Source organism: Gracilinanus agilis, chromosome 6, assembly GCF_016433145.1.
Source record: "Gracilinanus agilis isolate LMUSP501 chromosome 6, AgileGrace, whole genome shotgun sequence".
In the NCBI taxonomy this organism is placed as follows: domain Eukaryota; kingdom Metazoa; phylum Chordata; class Mammalia; order Didelphimorphia; family Didelphidae; genus Gracilinanus; species Gracilinanus agilis.
The window spans coordinates 83,289,058-83,313,356 of NC_058135.1; positions in this window are offsets into that span (position 1 = coordinate 83,289,058).

Consider the following 24,299-nt stretch of genomic DNA (forward strand, 5'->3'; position numbering starts at 1 on the left):
TCCTGTCTTTTCTTCTTTCACTATTTCCTTCTATACCAGTGTTCTGTTTTTAATCAGTTCCTATAATCCCCTCCCTTATTGTACTTCCTTTTCTCCCCTATGCCTTCTTATTCCCCTCTTATTCTTCTTTAGGATCTTTTTAAGCACCCCTCCACCCTCTCCCTTCCTAGTGTTACTTCCCTCCCCACCAGTCCTTGCATAACCCTTCTACTTCTCTGTAGGGCATGAATCAAATCTCTTCTCCAATGGATCTGAATGTTCTTCCCTCTTTAATTTGCTTTCAATCAATGCACTTAAGTATTAATTATTTCCTCTCTCATACCTCTTTACCCTTCCCTTATACTGTCATTCTTCCCTGTTGGCCCCATGTGCTACTTTATGGAATATAAATTTACTCCATTTTGTTTGTTTTCCCATTTTTCTTAATATTACCTTCTTTCCCCCCTCTACTTTTGCATATATATATATATATATATATATATATATATATGTATATATATATATATATATCTTGACATTTCATCCTATACAGTTTGTGTTACTGTTCCCTATATATAAACTTCTTCTACTTACCCTGTTGGTAATAACAATTTTTAATATTTGCTAATATCTACTTTTCTTCTAGGGGTACAAATTGATTGAACTTATTGGGTCCCTTAAAGAAAAAATTTTTCCCTCCTCCCACTCTCTTAATTACCTTATGGTGATTCTCTTGAGTTCTGTGTTTGGGCAGCAAACTCTGTTTAAGTCAGGTTTTTTCTTTATGTATGTTTGGAAGTCCTCAATTTTATTGAATGACCATACTTTCCCTTGCAGTAATATAGTCAGTTTTTTGGATAGTTGCTTCTTGGTTGTAGACCTAGTTTTCCTGCTTTCTGCAATATTATGTTCTATGCCTTCTGGTCCTTCAATATAGAGGCAGCCAGATCCTGTGTTATTCTAACTGTGGTCCCCTGATATCTGAATGACTTCTTTTTAGCAGCTTGAAATACTTTTTCCTTCTTCTTGTAGTTTTTGAATTTGGCTATAATATTCCTGGATCTTGTCAGTTGTGGATTAATTGTAGCAGGTGATCTGTGGATTCTTTCAATTTCCACTTTTCCCTCTTGTTCAAGAAGGTCTGAGCAATTGTGTCTTTTAATTTTTTGTAGGATAATGTCTAAACTTTTTCTTTTATTATGAAGTTCTGGTAAACCAATCATTCTTAACTTGTCTCTTCTGGCTCTGTCCTCCAGATCTTTGGTTGAATCAATGAGGTGTTTCATATTCTCCTGAAATTTTTCATTTTTTTAAATTTTGTTTTATATATTCTTACTGCCTTGTGAAGTCATTTGCTTCTAGTTGTTGAGTTCTGTTTTTTAAAGACTGAATTTCCTCCTTGGCTTTTTGGTCATCCTTCTCTTTCTGGTCCAATTTTCTTTGTAGATCATCTTTTTCCTTCTTTGCTTCATTTTCAAGCTGGCCAGTTCTGGCTTTTAATACTTTATTTTCTTTTTTTAGTTCATGTATTTCCTTTTTCAAATTGTCTTCAGCCTCTCTTGATTGCTTTTTGAGTTCTTGAAGATGAATTTTGAGATCTTCAAAAGCCTGTGTCCATTTCACTGGAACTTCTTCTTCTATTTATATTTCATTTGCTCTCTTTTCACTTCCTTGAAAGAAGTTATCAATTGTCATTTCTTTTCTCTTTCTTTATTGTTTACTCATATTTTTTTTCCTTTTCTGTTCTGGTAGTTTGAGCAGATATATTTAACGATCTTTGATGAAAGATCTTCTTCCAGCTAGCCATGGAGATTTGTAGTTACTTTCTCTGCCCTCTGAAGACTTCTTCTCTGTCCATTTGATGGGATTAAACTTGTATTGATTGGATTAGTATGTACTGCTTAATCTGCCCTGAGGCTAAAACCTAGAGAGGGAGGAAAAAGTGGGGGGGGGGGCAAGAAGGAGTGTTTTTGCTGAGCTGAACTATCCCACAGGAGGATCCCCTTGCTCTGTCCTTGTCTTTGATCTGGTTTTCTTTCCTCTTGAAGCCCTTTGTTCTCTATCTCAGTGTGATGAAGCCAAGGGTTCTGAGCTCTGAGGTTTGACTTTCTTTAAGCCACCTTCTTCTGGGCATTTTTTCGGTGCTTCTCTGTTTATCCTTTAGTCACCTCCCCTTGTGTCTATGTTCAACTCCCTGAGTCTGGCTCCAGCAAGGCCCTTTCTCTAGGCCAGTGCACCCTTCCTCCCTGCGATTTCAGGGGCTGCTGGAGACTCTGTACAGTGCATGTGGCAGAGGTCTTGGATTCCTCTTCTATACTCTCAGACCCAACAGTTCAAGAACTCAAGCCCTTTTCTTGGCATACCTCCTTAGCTGTCTAGCAGTAGGGTTCCCCCTGCTCTGTCCCGTTTTTAGATTTGGTCCTCTTTCTTCGTGAAGATCATTGTTTTTTATCACAGTGTGGAAGAATGCAGAGGTTTTAAGATTGGCTCTTTCTATGCCACCATCTTCCCAGAATCCCGGAAACTCTGTATTGTTTCTTGATATCTTATGAAGTCATTAGCTTCCACTTGTCCAATTCTTTTAAAAAATTATTTATTATTTTAATAACATTTCCACATAAGTTTTCTGAAGTTAATGATTCTTATTTTCTCCCTTTCCTCTTCTATACTCCCTTCTAGAGCTGATAAGCAATTCAATCTGGGTTATGCAAGTATTATTACATAAAACATATTTCCATATTATTCATTTTTGTAAGTGAATAATTTATAAAATTAATACTCCAAAATATATACTTAAATAAAGAAATGATAAATGATATGTTTTCATCTGCATTTCAACTCCAATAGTTCTATCTTTGGAAGTAGATAGCATTATTTTTCATAAGCCCCTTAGAATTGTCTTGGATCATTGTATTACTGTAAGTTGAAAATTCTATCACATTTAATTCTTCTATAATATTGCTGTTACTGTGTATGATGTTTTCCTGATTCTGTCTATTTCATTCTGCATCAATTCACATGTGTTTTCCCAGTTGTTTTTGAAATCATCCTGTTCATCATATGAAATTGGAATCTGTTACCCTAAAAACTGTGATCCCCAGTGGAGCTATGGTTCCCAGCAAAACTATGATCCCCAGAACCTCACTCACTTCCTGTCATTGTGTGCTGACATAACCAGGATGTAAATTGGGTGGAGTTCCATGTCTAGCTCTCTTTTCCTTCCTTTTGGCAGATTACATGAAGTGAGCCTTTTGAACAGGTAGAAAAACTTTGTCATATGGTTCTATTTTATCAGACAATAAACTTTAAAAAATAATAATTGAAGTGTTGGACATTAATTTTAACTCTTACAACCATTTCTTATAGTACAATTGTATTCAATTGCCATCATATACCACAATTTTTTCGGCCATTTCCTAACTGAGGGACAACTCTTAATTTCCAATTCTTTACCACCACAAAAGGAGCTGATATAAAGACTTTTGTACAAACAACAACTTTCCTATTTTTTTAAATCTCTTTGGGATACAGACATAGTGGTAGTATTCCTGGATCAAAAGGTAAGTATTCTTTGATGGGCCTTTGGGCAGAATCCTAAATTGCAAGAATGGTTGGATCAGTTCACAATTCTACCAGTAATGCATTCCACTTGCCCATGTCTAATTTTTAAGGCCCATGTTGAATTTTTAAGACATGATTTACTTAAGTGAGCTTTTGTACCTCCTTTTCCATTTGGCCAATTCTGAAGAGTTCTTTTCCTCAGTAAATTTTTGTATATCTTTTTCCAAAGGGCCAATTTTGTCCTTCAAGAAGTTTTTGTTTCTGTGCATTTTTGTATTTGCCTAATTGTGCTTTTTTTTAATAAGTTTTTCTCTTTGGATTTTTGCACCTCTTTTTTCCAAGCTGTTATTAATTTTTTCATGATTTTCTTGTATCACTCTCATTATTTTCCCCAACATTTCTTCTACGTCTCTTATTTTATTTAATAACATTTTTGAGCTTATCTCCATTAACTATTTTTGGACATTTAATTCATATTTTTTGAGGCTTTGGATGCACCGTAATTGATTTTGCTTTATTATTCTGATTGACTCTACCTTGTCACCAAAATAACTTTCTATGTTGAGTTTATTTTTGTTTTCTTTTGTTTTTTGTTCATTCTCCTGACCTTTTATTTTCTTTTAGTTTTAAAGAACTCTTGAAATTGGACTCTGTAACTGTGATGAAGTGAGCATTGTACCAAGCTTCAGTCTCTTTGTGGCTATCTTCAGAGGTGGCAATGGGGATGAATCTGCTTTCAATTTTTTCAGAGTGATATGATGTAAAGAGCAGTGTATTTAATACTCTCCTTATCTGTGCTCTAGTCTGTGAGTAATCTGAAGTATTATTTTTCCCCTTGGAACTATGATGAGGGTCCCCTGCTTTCCTATGGCTATTAGTGAAGATGTATGGCTGATGTATCCCAGGGTTTTGACCTTTGTGTATAGGCAATGTGATAAGCATATTGCACCCATAGCCAACAAGTCTCCTTTAGAGAAATTGTCCAAACCCACTTTCTATCTGTGATTGAGAGTTCCAGAAGCATTGACTGCTGCTTCATTTGTGTCCAAGGCCTTTTGCCTTTTGTGGGGCTTGCCCTGGTGAGCTATGCTTCACTTCCTCCCTGTTTAACTAGATCCTTTCTTCCAGCCTTATAAGATGTTTTGGACTAAAAATATTACTTTACCATGTCTTTTTGTGGGTTATTCTGCTCCAGAATTTATTTTGAGGTGTTTTGTCATTTCTCTCTGAAGGGAAATTTGGTAGAAATTAGTTGGTACCTTCTCCATCATCTTGGTTCTATCTACTATCTTTTCTCTTATCTGTAATCTCTCTCTACTAGTTCTTTCATGGATGCTTATAAATTCCCACATCTCCATCATATCACAAAAGAAATAAACAACAACAAAATCTTGCCTTATCCTAACATCTTTCCTAACTAGCTTTCAATTCCTTCTTTTCCCCTTAATAGGTTATTTTCAGAAAGCCATCTACATTTGGTGCATCTATTTCCTTTCTTCTAACTGTACTCAAAACCTTTGTAGCAACTTCTGATCTTATCAACTGAAACTTCTCTCTCCAAAATTTACAATTACCTCCTAAATACCAAATCTAAAAACTTTTTCTCAATCATCATCTTTCTTAACTTGCTGATTACACTTGACACAGTTGATAGCCTTGTTCTTGTTATTCTTTCCTCTCTGGGTTTTCCTGATGCTAATTTCTCTAGGAACTCCTATTAGTCTAGTTATTTTAACCTCTTTTCCTAGTTTTTCATATATGTCATATCCACTATTCATTGGTGTCCCTCAAGAACTATCGCTGAGATTCCTTTTCCTTTTTTTCTACTTTTTTTATTCATAATATCATCAGCTTCCATGAGTTCAAAGATCTCTATAAAGATGATTCCCAGATCTATATATCCAGTCATAATCTCTCTCCTGAGCTCTGATCACCAACTGCCTTTTAGCTAATGATCTCAAAGGAATATAAAAATCCATGTCTAAAATAAAAAGAAGTTCTTTTCTTCCTCCCTCTTGCAATAAGAATAGAGACAAACATTTGGATTCCCAATTCTCCTAATACTGTCAACACCACAATCCAATTACCCAAAGTATAATCATAGAGTAATATTTAACCTTTTCATGACTCAGAAACCCATATCTAATTATTTACCAAAAATTATTATTTCTATCTGTACAAAAAGACTTGTATATATGTTTCTTAATTTTTATTTATTTATTTTTAAACGCTTGCCTTCTTTCTTTTTTTTAATTAATTTTTTAATTTTTAGAAAAATTTTCTATGGTTACATAATTCATGTTTTTACTTTACCCTTCACCCCCTCAAACTCCCCCCACCCCCATACCTAACTCAGATTTCCACTGATTTAAACATGTGTAGTTAGTCAAGACTTATTTACACATTATTGATAGTTTCATTGGTGTGGTCCTTTCGGGTCTACATCCCCAGTCATGTCCTCATCAACCCAAGTGTTCAAGTAGTTGGGTTTTTTTTTCTGTGTTTCCTCTCCTATAGTTCTTCCTCTGAATGTAGGTATTGTTCTTTTCCACAAATCCCTCAGAATTGTCTTGGGTCATTGCATTGCTGCTAGTACAGACGTCCATTACATTCAATTTTACCACAGTGTATCAGTCTCTGTGTACAATGTTCTTCTGGCTCTGCTCCTTTCACTCTGCATAAATTCCTGGAGGTCATTCCAGTTCACATGGAATTCCTCCAGTTTATTATTCCTTTGAGTGCAATAGTATTTCATCACCACAATTTGTTCAGCCATTCCCTAATTGAAGGGAATACTGTTGTTTTCCAGTTTTTTTGCTATCACAAAAAGTGTGACTATAAATATTTTCGGTCAAGTCTGTTTATCTATGATCTCTTTGGGATACAAACCCAGAAATGGTATGGCTGGACAAAGGGCAGGCATTCTTTTATAGCTCTTTGGGTATAATTCCAGATTGCCATCCAGAATGGTTGGATCAGCTCACAACTAATAGGCACATGAGAAAGTGTTCTAAATCTCTAATAATTAGAGAAATGCAAATCAAAACAACTCTGAGGTACCACCTTACACCTAGCAAATTGTCTACAATGGTAGCAGGGGAGAGTAATGAATGCTGGAGGGGAAGTGGCAAAATTAGGACATGTATATCTTTCTCTCCATTAATATAGCTACTACTATTGAGGAAGTCTTCATCAATCTTTGCCAAAACTTTCTAATAGCAACAGTCTCTTAATATTAGGAAAATCTGGGGGTAGCTGGGTATCTCAGTGGATTTAGAGCCAAGCCTAGAAATGGGAGGTCCTAGGTTCAAATCTGGTCTCAGCCACTTCCCAGTCGTGTGACCCTGGGCAAGTCACTTGACCCCCATTGCCTACCCTTACCACTCTTCTGCCTTGGAGCCAATACACTGTATTGACTCCAAGATGGAAGGTAAGGGTTTAAAAATATTAGGAAAATCTGCATAATTGACCATTTCAACAACCAAACTATCAGAAAACACATGATTATTTCAATAGATGCAGAAAAATCTTTTGACAAAATACAACACCTATTCCTATTGGAAACATTAGAAAGTATAGGAATAAAAGGGTTTTTCCCAAAAATAATAGTCAGTATATATTAAAAACCATCAGCAAGTATCTGAAATGAGGATAAGTTATAAGCCTTCCCAATAAGTTCAGGAGTGAAGAAAGGATGCCCATTATTACCACTATTATTTAATATTGTACTAGAAATGCTAGCAGTAGCAATTAGAGAAGACAAAGAAATTTAAGGGTTTAAAGTAGGCAACGAGAAACTAATCTATCATTCTTTGCAGATGATATGATGGTATACTTAGAGAATGCAAAAAAAAACAACTAAAAAGCTATTTCAAATAATTAATAACTTTAGCAAAGTTGGAGGATACAAAATAAAACCATACAAATCATCAGCATTTCTATACATTTCTAAAAAAACTCAGCACAAGTAGTTAGAAATAAAAACTCCAGGTAAAATCACTCTAGATCAGTGATGGGCAAACTTTTTAAAGAGGGGGCCAAAAGAAAGGAAATGTTCATCTGTCAGTCTGTTTCTAAGGCAACTCTTTTGAAGTTTCATTGTATTGTATGCTACTGATTGTATTTATCAAATTAGGAATAATGTCGTTAGGCTGGATAGAAGATTTCAGGGGACCGCATTTAGCCCATGGCCCATATTTTGCCCATCACTGCTCTAGATAATATAAAATATTTGGGAATCTATTTGCCAAGACAAACTCAGGAATTGTATGAACACAAGTACAAAACACTTTTCACACAAATAAAAACTAGATCTAAACAATTGGAAAAACATTAATTGCTCCTGGGTAGAATGAGCTAATACAATAAAAATGACAATCCTATTCAAATTAATCTACTTTTTCAGCACTATATCTATCAAAAAACGTTTTTTTATAGAAATAGAAAAAAAAACTATAACATTGTTTATCTGGAAGAGAACAAAAGGCCAAGAATATCAAGGAAACTAATAAAAAAAATTAAAGAATGTTGACCTAGCACATCTTAAACTATACTATAAAGTAGTCATCATCAACACAATCTGGTACTGGTTAAGAGATAGAAGGGTGAATCAATAGAATAGACTTAGGGTAAATGATATCAGTAAACTAGTGTTCGATAAACACAAAGATCCCAGCTTTTGGACAAGAACCCACTATTTGACAAAAACTGCTGGAAAATTGGAAAACAGTATGGGAAAAATTAAGTTTGGATCAACATCGTATCCCCTATACCAAGATAAATTGAAAATGAATAAATGACATAAATATAAAGAGTAAAATCATAAATAAATTAGGTGAACATAGAATATTATACCTGAAAGACCTATGTTAAAGGAAGGAATTTAAGACAAAACAAGAGATAGGGAACAATATAAAATAAACAATTTTGATTATATTAAATTAAAAAGGGTTTGTACAAACAAAACCAATGTAACCAAAATTAGAAGGGAAACAACAAACCCTGAAAATTTTTAACAAAATCCTCTGACAAATGTATAATTTCTCAAATATATAAGGAACCAAGTCAAATGTTCAAGAAATCAAAACCATTCCCCAACTGACAAGTGGTCAAGGAATATGATTAGGCAGTTTTCAGATGAAGAAAGCAAAACTATCAATAATCACATGAAAAAGTATTATAAATCCTGTCCGATTAAAGAAATGCAAATCAAAACAACTCTGAGATACCACCTCACATCTAGCAGATTGGTCAATATGATAATAAAGGAAAATAATAAATATTGAGGGGATGTGGCAAAACTGAGACACTAATGCATTGCTGGTGCATTTATGAACTGTTCAAACCATTCTGTAATGCAATTTAGAATTTTGCCCAAAGGGCTTTAAAAGATTGCTTGCCTTTTAATTCATCAATACCACCAGTAGGTTTGGATACCAAAGAGATAAAAAAAATGTTTGTACAAAAATATTTATAATCATGCTCTTTGAGGTGGCAAAAAATTGGAAAATGTGAGGTGTTCCTTGATTGGGGAATGGCTGAACATATTGTGGTATATGATGGTGATGTAATACTATTGTGCCATAAGGAATGATACATTGATGAATTTCTATAACATCTGGATAGACCTCCATGAACTGATGTGGAGTGAAAGGAGTAGAACCAGGAGAAAATTGTACACAGTAACTGAAACATTATCGGATGATCAAATGTAATAAGCTTTGCTACTAACAGCACTGCAGTGATCCAGGACCATCACGAGTGATTTATGAGAAAAAATATTATCCACATCAAGAGAAAGAACTGTGGGAGTAAAAATGCAAAAGAAACTCATGATTTATCACTTGTTTATATATGTATTTTAATGCAAGGTGGCTAACAGAAACTTTTTGCTTCTGTAATTTCCAACGGTCACAAAAAGTCAGTTAAACATCTTAGAATGTTCAGAAAGTCAGTTAGAACTTAAAGCTATAGAGGGGAAGTTCCAACAGAAGGCTTTTGCCTTCTGGTTTTCGTTGTGGCTGGAGGCTTTTGCTTTGACCTTTTGGCTTTGGCCTAATTGCTTCGGCCTTGGCCTGTGCTTATTTTGTTTTGGGGAAATTTGGACCTATCTCATTTCTCTGAACCTCTCCCTGATCTCCCATCTCTATCCCTCCCCTTCCCTGATTTTCCTTTGGGTTGTGGTTGGAAGGGAGGGCTTGGTGATGGAACATTGTGGGTTTTAGTTTCTTTAGATAATTGGAGTATCTTCAAATAAGTTATCCCTAGGTTTGATAAAGACTTTACTTAAAAGGCAGTCAAATCTTCCTGACTGGGAGAGCTGGTCTCTCTCTCTCTGTCTAAACCTCTCCACAACCCATCCCCCACCCTCACCCCTCTCCCTAGCAGCAATTAGAAAACCCTGAACCCCTCTCCTTCTGACTGACCCTGGTATTAATAAATCCCCTTGTTACAGCTATTCAAACCCTGTGGTGAGTCATTGTGTCGAAAATTAAGACAAGGGCCAAAAGAAAAGAATTATTTTCCTTTATTTCTTGAGACAACTGGGGCATCCATCTTGACAGCCTCCAGCCACCAGTTTGACTGGCAGGGAGGGACCCTCTTGACTCCTCCCAAAAGAGACTGGAGAAATTAACAAGAGAAACCCTCCAGTCAAACCTAAACATTTCTTACTGGCCCTGGTTTCCTCCCTGCCTTCTCTGTCTCAAGCTTCTGGGAATAAACCTGTTGGAGCTGCCCTCTCCTACATACCCCATTTCCTTTATCTCCTATATACCTTCCCCTACCTTCATTCCTCCTCCTATCACCTTATAATCACCCTAATATCCCCATTTATCTTTCTTTTGACCCAAACTGCGTTTCTTTGACCTACTCAGATTATTTACTATATTTTTTGATAACAGTATTGGATTTGGGCTTTTGTTTTTAAAAGATTATTCTATTATAAAAATGAATACTATGTAAGTAGTGATTGAATGATAATACATGTATTACCCAGCAGAATTGCTTGTCACCTCCAGGAGGTAGAAGGAAAGAGGGGAGGGAAAGAACATGAATCATGTAACCATGGAAAAATACTTTAAATAAATAAATAATAAAATAAAACAATCTCACAGTCTCAAATCCCTCCCTGTTTTTGATAATCTACTAACCTGCTAAAATGAGTTTTTCTAACCTATAATATGATTTTTTCGCTCTCCTCCATAATCTCAGTTGTTTTATATAGAATATTATATCTCTATTATCTCCAGGATCAAATATTATCTCTGGTATTTACATTTCTTAATATTCTCTTTCTATAAAATCAATGATCCAGTTATATTGACCTACTTGCTGTTTCTCACACAAGATATTCTTATCTATTATCTCTGATCTTTTACAATAGTTATCTTCAATGCCTGGAATGTTCTCTCTCTACCTATTTCTCTTTGCTTGTCTGTCTTACTTCAAAACTCAGCACAAATGTGACCTTCTGAAGCAGTACTTTCCTAGTTCCTTAGCTGCTAGTGAGGAATTCTCCTCCAATATTACTTTATTACTTTCCATCAGTTTCTATCTCTCTGTCTCTGTCTCTCTCAAACTGTATATATATACATATATATATGCATATATGTGTGTGTTTATATGGATCATATACATCATATGTATACATATATACAAGTATATGCATATAATTTGTGAGTGTGTATAATGTATATATATGTATATATATTTATTTACATGTGGGTTCACCCACCAATAGAATATGAGCTCCACAAGGGCAAGGATTGTTATTTGCTTTCCTTTGAATCATCAGAAGTCATCATAGGGGTTCATACATGATAAGTAATTAATCAATGTTTATCAACAGAGTGTTATGAACCTTTTCAATTCTCAAGTTCTTTGCTCTGATGACCTCCTGCTACCCTCTCTAACTGTATAAGTTTTGGTATTCTTCCCAGGGTCAGAGGCTAAGATCATTTTGTTTTTGGCAAAACCATTTTGTTATTATATCTTGAAGATCTGGGTCTTCTGGTGGGGGTCCTGTCAATTTTAATGATTTTTTAGGATTCTGTTGTCATCACTTCAGCCCCTACCATAAGCTATGAAATTGACGTATATAATGCAATCTGCCTTTTCCCTGTGGTTGACATTAAAGGGACCTAAAACCTTTCATTTACTTGATGATAAACAGGACTAGATGGAGCAAGCCAACTGATAGCAGCACCCAGACTAAACAGCCTTGTATCCTCTCTAATATCATTACAACAATGATTCAATAATACCAATGTTTCTAGAGTATTTCCTCTCAAGCAAATTCATTAAGTGCCAGAAAACAAAGCAGTCAGAGTCTTGGCTCAGTCATGGGGGAGAGTGCTTCATTACATTGCTGGATGCATGGGATCCTAGAAATGGATATGCTATCCACTGATGGCCTATTTACAAGCCTTACCTACACATCTTCTTATCCTCTATACTTTGTTTCCCTGCTTTTCTATAAAACTTCCATACACAAGCTACTGAAAGGCCTTGTTTTTATTTTTTCAATATTATTTATTTAAACATAATTAATATGTGATTAAATATATGCAATTAGAACATTTAATATATTTAAATATTATAATACAGAATTTAAATAATATTGATTGGTAAATTTGTGTTCATTATTTTAAAATAGTATCTTATTTTTTTAAAATGTGTTGATATTAGTGCAAAACTCGGGACAGCATAGAAAATAATAATCTTTCTACATTAAGTGTTATTGGCAGAATAAACAAGGTCACATAATAATAGACTTATAACTGAAAATAAATTTAGAGTTCACATAGCCTAATTTTTACATTTTACATATGAGGAAATTGAGGCCCAGAGGTACTATGTGATAATAAAAATAACAAGTTACCATTTATATAAGCCCTATCATGTTCAAGGCATTGTGTACTCAAAGCTTTACATATATTAACTCATTTCTTCCTCTCAAAAACCATGGCAGGTAGGCATAATAATTATTTCCATTTTAAGAAAAAAGAAACTAAGGCTAACAGAGATTCACAGACTTGTCCAAGGTTATACAACTTGGTAGAGCCTAAGGTGAAATTTGAGTTCAGGTCTTCCTGAATCTAGTACTAGTGCTTAAGTCACCATGCCACACAATTGCAAAGGGACTTGATGAAGATCACCCAGCAAATAAGTGGCAAAGGGATTTGACCTCAAAACCTTTGATTCCAAGGAGAAGTTGAGTCTTTCTACTCTATCATCTGTAGTTTTATCAATCTTTATTCATATACAAAAAAACTATAATTTCAAGTAACTGTTTTTGTATATGAATAAAGGTCTTTTTTATTGTTGACATTAAGTGTTATAAATCAGGAACAATGCCTTCTAAATTTCTTTTTGAAGAATATGTTGAACATATCCAGACCCAGTGTTTCTGAAATAGTACACAAGTTTTTTTTTATTTCTTTAATTTCCTGATCCTTAACTATATGTTTGAAAATATTTTTCATCATCCTTTGATATTTCCTTCCTATATACTGAATACACAAACATCATGGCCTATCTTGACTTATTTTAGAGAAGACTGGTAATATTTTCATAGTAATTCTCTACTTCATCATCCTTTGCCACATATATGGGCACATACAGAAAGGCATTTTTGATCTCATTGCTATTATATCATTTATTCTGCTGATGATTGCCAAACACTCTTTCTTACCTGTATTTTATAAGTATTTTTCCTTTACAAAAAGTTCACTTATTGAAAAGGGCTAATCAAGATCTCATTCCATAGGTGCTAGTCCTTCCTGAACACCACACATATGCCAGTAGTTTACCTAAATGTATTGGGGGACTTCCTAACATACCTTTTTTTTGTAAATATTTGGGCAAAGCATCCTCTAACTAGTCCTTCCCTCATACCATGTGACCAACTCATATTTTTTGGTAGGTTTCTTTCATTTTTTTCCTCAGAGTGCTTAAATTAAAAGGTGTTGTAGCCTGCTTTTAATTAGCATGTGGCTCTCCATAGGCTGTGTATAGTATTTACTCTTTGATTCTTAAGCTACTATAGTTTTATGCCCAAAGGACTTTAAAAGACATCCTTCTCTTTGATCCAACCATACCACTGCTGGGTTTAAACCCCAAAGAGATAATAAGGAAAAAGACTTGTACAAAAATATTTATAGCCACGCTCTTTGTGGTGGCAAAAAAATTGGAAAATAAGGGGATGCCCTTTGATTGGGGAATTGCTGAATAAATTGTGGTATCTGTTGGTGATGGAATACTATTGTGGTAAAAGGAATAATGAACTGGAGGAATTCCATGTGAACTGGAATGATTTCCAGGAAATGATGCAGAGTGAAAGGAACAGAACCAGGAGAATATTGTACACAGAGATGGATACACTATGGCACAATCACATGTAATGGACTTCTCTACTAGCAGCAATGCAATGATCCAGGAAAATACTGAAGGACTTATGAGAAAGAACAGTATCCATATCCAGAGAAAGAACTGTGGGAGTAGAAACACATAAGAAAAGCAACTGCTTAATCTCATGGTTCAATTGGGATAAGATTGGGGATGTAAACTCTAAACGGTCACTCTATTACTAATATTAATATATGGAAATAGGTCTTGATCAATGGCACATAAAAACCCAGTGGAATTGCTCATTGGTTATGGGAGGTAGGATGGGAGGGAAGGAGGGAAAGAACATGAATCATGTAACCATGGGAAAATATACTAAATTAATTAAATAAATAAACTTAATTTTTAAAAAGACACTATAGATTTTCATTAAATCCTGTCATACAATCTTGATTGATAGAATATAGACTTCTTTTTAAAGTGGGCCTTAGTTTTATGGACAAACATAGTCATTAAAATAATTTCGCATTTTCCTGAAGACTATACACCTTAATTCTCCCCTCTTTGTATCCTGGACCCATTTAAGATCATATGTTGATTTCTGTTCATTTTTCTATTATGTCATAATGCAAAGTGGCCAGCTACCCTACACAATGATATTTCCAATTAGATTATGTAAAAAACAACTCATCCAGCTTCCTTCTGCGCCACTACAAGAAAAATCTGTAAGTAAATCCTCAATTTAGTTATTATTTTCTTATATTTTTCTGTCCTTACTTATTATAGTGAGAATGTTAGTACAGATGTGTTGTTCTTCATTCAATGGTCTATTGACTCACTGGATATTGGAAATAAATAGACATGGAGTACATTTTAATTGTAGCTAGGTGACCCAGTGGATATAGTATTAGGCCTAAAGTCAAGAAGACTCATCTTCCTAAATTCAAATCTGGCCACAGACACACACAAGTTGTGTAAACCTGGACAAGTCACTTAACCTTATTTGTCTTAGTTTTCCCATCTGTAAGATAAACTGTATCAGGAAATGGAAAACCCAGATGAGGTCATAAAGAGTTGGACATGACTGAAAGAATAGAATAACAATAAGGACAACAATATAGTTGAATTAATATTTGTAGTTGGTCTAATAACGTAGCGTTTCTTGGTACATTTTCTCCCACTATCACTGTAGAAGTAGCAGTGTGTCCCATAAGACTGAGATGTTTTTTGCATTTTTAATGCAAAGTTCTCTACCTCACAAAAAATAACTGTCATCTGATGTTGAACCTCCCTATACTTAAGCTAGAAACCAAATTGCAGATACCCTTTTCCACTAGGATTATGCTTAGAGCCTTTCAGGCTTGAAACATGGAAGATCTTGTACCACATTGTCATAAAATTTGGAGAATCCTGGGACACCTTTATACCCTGATGAGGCAGAGAAGTTGGTCTCCTGTTAAAAATAATACCATATGATGCTCTTGAACTTTTAAAATGGTTGTAAAATTCAGTGTATTTGTAACATTTCTAATTCCTGCTTTCATAATGTCATTTTTTCCCCTTTTCTAGTACTGTTTCTCCCTGGAAATCTGAAACACAAAAGAACCAAGCTAACCTTTACATATGCTTAATACTTTGAGTCATTTTTAAAAGAATCACAGTCATAGATCATTAGCAATACTTTAGAAGTATTATTGCATATAATACTTCAGCATATAAATGAAAATATATAATAATGGTTTAGTTAAAAATTTTATATTAAAGTTTGCAAGCAGTGTGCAAATGCCCTGTCATTTGAGACTAGAAATAGTCCTATGAGGTAAGTTCTTTGGGTATTCTTATCTCCCTTTTCTAGTTGAGGAAACGGAGCCTCAGCGATGAACGATTTTTTGGCTATAGCCATAGTACTCATTAAAAAAAAAAAAAAACAGGACTTCCTAAATTCACATTTAGGAAGCTATAAATGATATACTATGTACAACAGAAAAAAACACTGACTTTAAAAAAAGAGTAATCAAGTTCAAGTCACATTTTTTTTCTGATTGATCTTTTGACCTTCAAAGGTATAAGTTTTCCCATATGTCAGGAAATGGCAATAATTTTTTTTTATTTTCACACTTTATTTTATTTTTTTTAAACCCTTAACTTCTGTGTATTGGCTCCTTGATGGAAGAGTGGTTAAGGGTGGGCAATGGGGGTCAAGTGACTTGCCCAGGGTCACACAGCTGGGAAGTGTCTGAGGCCGGATTTGAACCTAGGACCTCCCGTCTCTAGGCCTGGCTCTCAATCCACTGAGCTACCCAGCTGCTCCAATGAAAGTTGTTTTATCTACCTCACATGGTTGTTGTGAAGACTGCATTAGAACATATGTAAAGTAATTTGTAAAATGCTATAAAATAAAAGAATTATTGAATATTGGGAGGCTAAGGCCAAGAGAAATGCTCATTCAAAATCATACATGTAGTTAATGATAGAATCAAGAATGTATAAGTTTGCCACCTGTGTGTCTTTTTTTATTATTATTTTTCTCCCAATTACTTGTAGATACAATTTTCAACTACTATTTCTCACCTCCCCAATCTTTGAGAAGGCAGGTCAAATGATATAGATTATTCATGTGTTATCACATAATACATATTTCTATACAGAAGAAAAACCTCATGAAGAAATTAAAGTGAAAAACAATTTGCTCCAATCTACAAACTCCATTAGTTCCTTCGATGATGGTAAATATCCTTTTTCATCATGAGTACCTTGGAGTTGTCCAAAATTCTTGCATTACTGAAAATAGTTGTCATTGAAAATTGATTATCATACATTACTGCTGTTACTGTGTACAAAGTTCTCCTGAATCTGCTCACTTCACTATGCATCACTTCATATTACTCTTTCCAGGTTTTTATTTTTTTAATCATTCTGTTCATCATTTTAATGTGTCTTTTTAAAGTCTTTCTTCTCCTACACTGATCTTGCATATATCTGGTCTTTTAGCACTTCTTGCAAGCGTCTAGCTACCATGTTGTTTTCATCTAGGGATACACTAGTAATGATTTAAGAATTGGTTCTCAAAAAAAAACTACATATAACACATATTTAAGTTCATATTAACACCTTTATCTATCTACAATTTTTTGCAGTTTACTTTATGAATTCTTACTCTAGCCATAATGATTTATTTGCTGTTAAGCTCAGAATTTCATCTCTTCCCTCCTTACCTTTGTAGACATGCCCCTGCATGGCAGGAATGTATCCTCCTCCATCACCTTCTTCTCTGGCTCTTGGCAAGACTCCTCTCCTATGTTGTTTCCTTTGGGAAGCTTTTTATAATGCATTTAGTTATTAGTGTTCTCTTCTTTATTAAATAATTGCACAGTTACCTGTTTATAGAATAATATCTAACAGAGCACTTACCATGTGTAAACTACTTCACTAAGAGCTTTATAATTATCTCTCATTTGATCCTCACAACATTTATTTCCATTCTACTGATGAGGAAACTGAGGCAATCAGGGGTCAAATGACTTGCCCTGGATCAAATGGCTAGTAAACATCTTAAGCTGGATGATCTTGGGTCTTCCTTATTTCAGATCCAGCATTCTTTCTTCTCTGCTACCTCGCTGCAGTATTATATACTGTAAGGGGAGTGGAAGTTCTTAGTGGGCAATGGCTGATTTGTCTTGAAGTCAGCAGTATCTATATCATAATAGGTGTTTGATAAATGCTGGTTAGATAGACACATAGCCCCAACTGGCTCCTGTTTATTTCTTCTTTTGTCCTCCAGGATTATTTTAAAAATAAATTAAATAAAAATGCAACTCATTTCCTTCTTGCTCCACTATCTACCTTACCATAAGCTTTGCACACATCAGAGACAGAGACAACGGCACCATATATCCACATTTGGTCTCCAAGGGTTGGTTTGTCTTTTCTTTTTTTTTTTTTGTTTGTTTGTTTGTTTTACTTCAAAAGTCTCCCAGTTGAGTCTCCCTGTCATATAGGTCAAAAAATTTTAATCCAGCTTTGAGTCACCCCTTATACTCACTTCCCATATCCAAATAATTATTAGATGCTGTTGATAATTCCTGAATAATTCATCTTGTGTCATTCTCTTCCTTTCCATTCTTCCTGTCATCATCCAAGACCAGATCCTTATCACTGAGTTCCTGGATTAGTTCAACAAATTCCCATAGATTTAGACCTGGAAGGGACATCAGATGTCATCAAGCAGATTCTCTATATTTTACCAATGATTAAATTTAATTGCAGAGAGGTTGTCTCTTTCCAAAGTCATACAATTTGAACATGTCAGGTTAGGGATTTGAGTCCAGTTCTGCTAACTCCAAATCCAGTGTTCTTTCCAGTATACTATGCTGCCTCTCTCAATGAATTCACTGATTTCAAATCTCTTCCTCCCTAAAATTCATACAGTACATTTTTGCCATATTTACTTTCCTTAACCACCAAGTTCATGATGTTACTTTCTTGCTTAAATACCTTAAATGACTACTCATTACTCACAGAGTAAACATTAAACTACTTAGCATTACACTCACAATTTAGTCCTAATCTACCTTTCCAACCTTTACTCCTACATAATGCATTTTCTATGGGCTCAATTTCCCCTTCTTCATTGCTTTTGTTCATGCTATTTCTCCACATTCAAAAATTGTCTTCTTTCTTTTTCCCCTCAGTGCAAAACTTAAACTTCTTTCTAGTTGCTTTCATTCTTATTTCTTCTAGGATCAGCAAAATTCCCATCTCCTCCATGAAACCCTTCCTGGATATAATAAGCCCCCCAAATATTGATTTTGCTTCTGTAAAATATATAATAAATGCTACAAGCAAAAGATTAATCATATTCTGTGCTGCTATTCCTTGATGGTTTTATTCTTGTGTGTTTAAATTAATTTTAGGTGTTTGTGTGTGTGTGTGTGTGTGTGTGTGTGTGTGTGATTATAAAATCCTTCATGGCAAGAATCTTATGGCATGCCTCTAGAATCTTCATGGTCCCTCATCAAAAGAAAGTATTCAATAGATACATACTGAATAATTTAATACATTTTAGGTTAGTCCTAGACTAGGTTATAAATTAAGTGATTTTCTTTTTCTGCCAACCACTTCCACAGGTGTACAAGGATTTCTGAGTCCCTAGACTTTTCAATGTAATTCCTTCATTTTTATAGTCAGTTTGTTCTACAAATTATGCTGATTTTCCCCCAAATACCAACAAAAATCTTATTTCCCAAAGGAATCCATTGTTAGGGGGAAACATATGAATACTCCTAACATAATCTAACCAAACAAACATTTATAAAGCCCCTACTATGTTCAAGCTATGACAGGCAGTGTTATCCAATGGACAGGTAGGTGGGCTTAGATTCCTGACCACAAGTTCAATATCTGTCTGTAAAACATCTATTCTATGACCATGAACATGTTACTTAATCTCTTATTGCTCTGGGCAACTCACTAAATATCTAAGTTACCACCTTTGTTGATAAAAGAAATTCCTTTAAACAGTGATCTCTATATCAATGAAATCACAGGTTCATATCTATCTCTATGTCTGTTCCCTTCCCTTTCCCTTTCCTTTTCCCTATTCCAATCAAGTCAAAGTGCTATGTTGAATTAAACTGAGGTTGAATGGTATATCATTTAATGAGTTGATGATAAGATGGAATATCTAAATTTAGCTGTATTCTTATTAACACAGAGGAATGATGTCCTAATAATTATATTTTAGCAGAGACATTTGGGTCAGAGAGATATTCCAGAAAAACTCTGAACTATTTTATAAATTTCATTCTTTACTCAAAGCTTAATTCTGGTAATGTTGGGAAGCAGAGTGATTAGAGTGTTATAGGGGACAGAGAAGTAAAGAAAGGGTTGGAGTGGGATGGAATTTATTAAATGGCAGGATTTAATATATGAATTTCAAGGAAATGAGAAATAAAATATTCTTGAAATTTAGTTCTGAATTATTTTTGTATTTAAATCCTTCTGTAGAATTATGCATAATTAGCTAGAAAACTGAAGTGGGTAGAGTATTGAACTTTAGATCAGGAACACTTGATGTCAAATACTGTCTTAATCACTTACTAGCTCTATAGCTCTTGGGATAATATATACATTCTCTGCCTCAGTTCCTTTCTTTATAAAATGAAGAGATTGGACTTCGTCTCTTTTCTCTTTAAATGTGTGACATCATGACTATTTTTAAATCCACCTTATTGTAAAATCTTTAAATACTATTGGTATCTATTGGAGACACACACAAACACACACTGAAGTAGATTCAGATTTTGTCAAGATCTTGTGTATAGTCAGGCAAAAGATGTGAGCAAGTAGAGAATTTTTTTAAATATCAAGTGTAATTTATTTGCTTTTACTCAATCTTTGACTTTTGTGGCGAGATGTAAAGCCCTAAATATGTCAAATTGTCCTTATGGAAACTTATTGTGAGCATTTAGAAATTAAATATGAAAGATGATCCTGCTTCTATAGAAAATTGCTGCTGGATTTATTCAAAACCTGATAGAAGAGGATTGTGATTATTCCAATGTGTCATTCAACAGACCCATCGAGAAAGGTTGATTGCAGCTGGATTTGAGAGTGTTTCCCATTGTCCCTGCTTCAAATAGTCACATAGTCTAGAAAAATAGAAATTTACAAAAAAAAATCAATAGTTTTAGAGAGAATATTCATTAGCATAGTCTGCCAAAGTGTTTGATGAGGGCTGAGGGAAATAATTCAACTTTCACTTATTAAAGCAAATTTTGTTTTTGAATCTAGCATTTGCAGAGGCTGTTCTAGCCTGATTTCTATACAACAACTCTGTAGCATATAAGTCCTACTAAAGTTAGTTAAAAATTTTCCCTCCAATGCCTGCCCAAGGCTAGCAAAATAACAAAATGCCAAGTGTTAACTGATTAACAAGCAAAATATTATTATAAGGGACACACAATTGGACAAAAAGAGTGTCTTCCTTTAAGGTGCACACCTTCTAATGGAGGGAAACCACACATAAATAGAAATATCATACAAGATATATAGAAAGAAGATAGAATGTAGTATCAGACTACATCAATGCAAACTAGGAGAGGTGGCTATGAAAACCTGTAGGGCATTTGCTGCCTAATAATAACAACAATAATACCCAACAAGTAAATAGCATTTATCATGTTTCAAAAATGTGCTAAATATTCTACAATTATTATCTCATTTGATTATCAACCCAGGGAAAAATTATTATTATAATTCCCATTTTACACTTGTGGAAACAGCAACAAACTTTAGTTAAGTGACTTGGCCATGGTCACACAAAAATACCCCCTCACTCTGAAGGACAAAAAAGTAGCAAATCTGCCTTTCCCTAAGAACAGATAGCAATCACTTTTTTCAACTTCCTTACATCTATAACAGCAACCCTGGTAATGTTCATGCGTGAAGTAATTTTCATAAACATTATCCTGTGGGAAAGTAACCCCTCCCCAAAGAATATTGTAATGCTTAATATTTTACTCACCTATAAAAGGTTTTACTGAACAATATGGCAGCAAAGGAAAGTGATAAATGTTGGAAGGGAAGTGGCAAAATTGGAACACTAATGCATTGCTGGTGGAGTTGTGAATTGGTCCAACCAGTCGGAAGGGGAATTTGGAACTATGCACAAAGGGATTTAAAAGCTTGCCTACCTTTTGTTCCAGTCTTACCACTGCTGGGTTTGTACCACAAAGAAATAGTAAGGAAAGAGACTTGTACAACAATATTCATGTTTGCACTCTTTGTGTTAGCAAAGAATTGGAAAATGATGGAGTATCCATTGATTGGACAATGGCCGAACTAATTGTGGTATCTGATGGTGTTGAAATATTATTGTGCTGAAAGGAATAAAGAACTGGAGGAATTCCAGGTGAACTGGAATGACCTCCAGGAAGTGAAAGGAGCAGAACAAGGAGAACAATGTACACAGAGGCTGATACATTGTGGTACAATCGAATGTAATGGACTTTTCTACCAGTAGCACTGCAATGATCCAGGACAGTCCTGAGGAACTTGTGAGAAAGAACATTATCCACATCCAGAGAAATAATTGTAGAAACAAAAATGCATTAGAGAAATATATGATCAAATACGTAGTTTGATAGGATTAGGGTTTTGATGTTAAAGAATGACTCTACTGCAAATATGAATAACATGGAAATAGGTTTTGAACAATGATACATGTATAACCCAATGAAATGTTTGTTGGCTTTGGGAGGAGGGAAGAAAAAGTGGGAAGGGGGTGGATAATGATTCATGTAACCATGGAAAAATATTCTAAATTTTAAAAAGGGAAAAAATAAAAATAAAAACTATAAAAATCTTTCTCTATCACAGCACCATGTTTGTTCAGTTTGGTCCTTCTTAGGCATGCTGGCCTCAATCTTTTCTGTCCTTATCTCACTCTAGCTCTCTCCAGCTGCTAGTCCCTCTAGCAGACTAACTCTCTCTTCATGGCTACAATGACCCTCAGATCCAATCACTCATCCCAAGACTCCCATAGCAAGTGATGATAATTGTCAAAAAGAGTAATAGAAAACCTTGAGTGTGAAAAGTCCTTCCAAAATTTATTAACTTTAGACATTTATATAGAGCTTTAACAATTGAAAAATGAAGATTGGTACTTGTTCAGCAACTCATAGTTGTAGAGAGTTGCTAAGGTACTGACAAGTTAAATGACTGTCCTGTATTTCCTAACTTCAAAGCCAGACCTCAGTCCATTATGTCTGACTACCCTTAAGTCTATAAATTAATTAAAAGGCAGCCTGGCACAGTGGAGAGAGGGACCTACTTGGAGGTGGCAAGACCTGCTTTTAAGTTTTGCCTGAGTCATATTACCTGAATGGCTGTGGGCAAATCACTTAACTTTTTATTTTTCTGGCCACCAAATTACTAAAACTACAAGTTAGAGAGAAGAGTTGTTACCTACCTCTTGGGCCAAGGGATAGGGGAGACTCAACACCTGAGTTTCTCATATAGATTAAATTATAGTTCTAGATTTAAAAAAATCCAAAATTAATGTAGTTACTTGTTTTTAATTAAGAGTACTTAGTACTGGAGTTCAGGGTTAAGATGGTGGCAGAGTAAGAAGCAGCTCTTAACCTCTCCTGACCAAAACACAGAAAACTCCTCAAGGGAACATGAAAACAAGTCCAGACACATGGAGGAACCCCACAACAGGGCACAGCGTGGAAGGTACGTGGAATCAGGGCATTTCCATGCTATAAAGGGGTGAAACAGCTCTTACTAAATCGCGGGTTGAGCAAACACCCCACCCCAAACCCCTCCACACACAACACCTATAGTGCTGAAGCCAGCTAAAAAGAAATAGAGCAAGTTTGGGGCACCCATTAAGTCATTGGCAGCTCCGGGGCCTGTTCCGAAGAGCAGCAAGATTTAGGACCCCAAAAAGCTAACGAACGCACACGAACTCTGAGCGCAGGAGCAGGGCGCAGAAACCAGGCTCAGAGCACAGACGCGGGTGGAGGCGTGGGTGGAGGCAGACACAGCCACCAGCTAAAGCTCTGAAACCCTGAGTGGGGAACCAGTGCAGACGGGTATACGACTGTGGAAGCAGCGCCCTGAGACTTGGAAAGAAACCTCCAGCAGAGGATCAAGCAAGGGGGTCTACCAGGAGGCTTGACATTGGAAAAAAACAGAACTCAGACCTCAGGAGCCAAAAGACCGCGTACAGACCCTGAGCGCGAGGATAAACCTGAGAAGCTGCTGGGCTAACCATGGCTACCCAGTCTCAGGAAGTTCAGAAGAGAAAGATTAACAACAAGAAAAAGAAGTCTTTAACACTCGACAACTTTTACACAGAGAAAATCCAGAAAACCAAGCAAACAGAGGAGGAGAACAAACAAGCATCTGGACCCTCCTCAAATAAGGAAAACTCCTCACAAGCTATGGAAGAGTTAAAAACTGAGATTTTGAGGAAAATGGAAGAGATCTGGCAAGAAAATAACAGTTTAAAAGGTAGAATCTTGCAATTGGAAAATGAGGCTCAAATACCAAATGAACTGATACGCAAATTGAACACCAGAAATGACCAGATTGAAAAGAAATACCAGAAGATTATAGCTGAAAACAAGAAGATTATAGCCGAAAACCAATCCCTAAAGGCTAGAATTGAGCAATTAGAAGCTAATGATCTCTCAAGACAACAAGAACAAATAAAACAAAGTCAAAAGACTGAAAAAATAGAAGGAAACATGAAATATCTCAATGAGAGAGTGACAGACCAAGAAAACCAGTCTAGAAGAGACAATTTGAGAATAATTGGTCTTCCAGAAAAACCAGAAATTAATAGAAACCTGGACTCCATACTAACAGAAATAATCCAGCAAAATTGCCCTGAAGTCCTACAA